Source organism: Lichenostomus cassidix, unplaced genomic scaffold, assembly GCF_008360975.1.
Source record: "Lichenostomus cassidix isolate B80296 unplaced genomic scaffold, HeHo_3.0 HiC_scaffold_614, whole genome shotgun sequence".
NCBI lineage: Eukaryota > Metazoa > Chordata > Aves > Passeriformes > Meliphagidae > Lichenostomus > Lichenostomus cassidix.
In genome coordinates this window covers 2832-4891 of record NW_028147707.1, presented here as the reverse complement: position 1 = coordinate 4891, position 2060 = coordinate 2832, and the positions used below count along the sequence as shown (strand labels likewise).

Here is a 2060-nt window from a genome sequence, read left to right as displayed (position 1 = left end):
AATGTAGCCGCACGAATCGGGTTTAACGCTGAAGTGTTTTTCAGCAGGCCACGTGTGCGTTACGCAGTCTACACACAGGTAATAACTAAGTTCAGGTATAAAGCTTAACACCTTATTTACTGTCCAGTATTTATGAAAATATTTGGAGAAACGTGTAGCAGTTTTGAGATCGGTATTGCCAAAGTTTGTAATGTAAGAAGTGGTAGCACCATCATCCAAACCTGTATTTTTTAAAGAATTTAAAATGATGGTGTTCTGGATTGAAATTGATACAGACCTTATCTGCAATTTTTGCTATGTATTCCTACAGATTTTACAAGCATGGGCAATCTTATGTAGGGGAAAGTAATTCATGAAGTTTTTGTATTATTTGTATCCATACCTGGAACTTTGTACGGTATAGAATGGTATTTTCCGGGTGCATTCTGTGACATGACAAGCAAGAGGGAGAAGCAGCACTTCAGGATTCGTTCCCCCGTACTGATAATTGCAGTCCTTCCAATGTGCATTAAAACGAAGATATGAGAAGGTAAGAGCAGGAAGAAAAAGAGAAAAAAAAAAACATCGTGAGGTAAGGAACTCCTGCAATTTTTCTGTTGTCCATTTCTTGTTTTTTAGGGAAGGACACATATCCAGGTGGCCGCAGTTTGTCGCAGCAGAAGTAGCGGCCTTTTTGAGTTTCAGCAATAAATAATTTTTCATGTGTTGTATGTGAAGTAGCTGAAACATGTTCCATAATTACAAAATCACAGGCTAAAACCACCTTTTTGTTAGATGTTGCAAACATTTTCTGTCTTGCAGCAAAGCTGTTTACTACCTTTATGGCCGGCCATTTATTCCCAAGCCACAGTATAGTACCCAGTGCCTTACGAATGCTGCTACCCAAGTGAAGGAGATGACTTAAGTATCTAGTAAGAAGAAAGTATACCAGAAAAAAGAGAATTGAAAGAAGCAGCCACTGTTGATATGGACCATCGTGGCGCTGCAGCCATCACGTCAGTCACAGACAGGCCTGTAAGAGTTTTCTGTAAACAGCGAGAATGAAGCTCAGAAGTGCTGTGGAAGCAGGTGGTTTGACTTGCTAAAGAATAGAAAGATACGTTATGAATTGACATACTTACTCTCGCTCTCTCCACCATTCGGGTATTTCCGGTAGCACCTGCAGAAGCAGACTTGCGGTGTCCCTTTTCACTGTAACCTACTTATTAATCTCGCCGTTATTAGCGCCCTATAACAGAGCCCCTGGGACAGGCGGGGCTAAGGCACGAGATGTTGCGGGCGCTGAGGCAGAAGGACGGACGGGATCCACAACCTACAGCGCTGCCTTCGCGGCACCTTCGGAAGCGCCACAAACCTTTTGTCACACAATAACGTCTGATATTGCGACAAATATACGTAGCAGTTAAGCAACCGCTCTCTCCTTGTGCTTTTTCACTACCGTAATGTCCCCGTGCGGGGTGCGCCGTTCCCGGAGGCACCGCGTTGCCGGGAAGATGCACCGGGCGTGAGAGCGAGCTCCGGGATGACAGCGAGCCCCTGCCAGGAACTCGCGGGAGGAATACCCACAGACTTGTGATGTTTAGTGTTTCCGAATGCATTTAGTCTGCGTTTGGCAGTCGAAAGGTCCCCGGTGGGGATGCACCGCTGCCGGAGGCACCGCAATACCGGGACGATGTGCGGAGCCGAGGGAGCAAGCTTTGGACCCAACTCCCGAGCTCAAATACCCGCTTAACATAAAGTCCTCTCACCAAGGACGTACCCAAAACCGAATAAATAACTATAAACACTACACTCGATCTTAGCCAAACGGCCGAGCGGCGATGACAATCTCCTTCCCCCACTCCCGGCGGCACCCCGCTCGACAAACACACACCTCGCTGTCTCCCCCGCGCCGCCCCGCACCTCCTTTCCAGCAATTTAGAGACTCTTTCCCGCTGTGTTCCCGCACTGTCAGCACATGTTTCTGAAGCACTGACCCGAAATCACGGCGGTGCTCTGTGTCTCTAATATGCATCACCCCGCCGCTCCGGCCGGCCGCGCGGGAAGCTCGTGAGGCGCTG

At 47.8% G+C, this 2060-nt stretch overlaps 1 non-coding gene across 1 annotated transcript; it reads right to left on the bottom strand.

Moving 5' to 3' along the window:
• Positions 1–1631: 1631 nt before the first annotated feature.
• LOC146420927 (U2 spliceosomal RNA) lies at positions 1632–1822 on the bottom strand. Its single transcript, XR_014848881.1, has one exon. It is a non-coding gene; the product is annotated as a U2 spliceosomal RNA (small nuclear RNA).
• Positions 1823–2060: the final 238 nt, after the last annotated feature.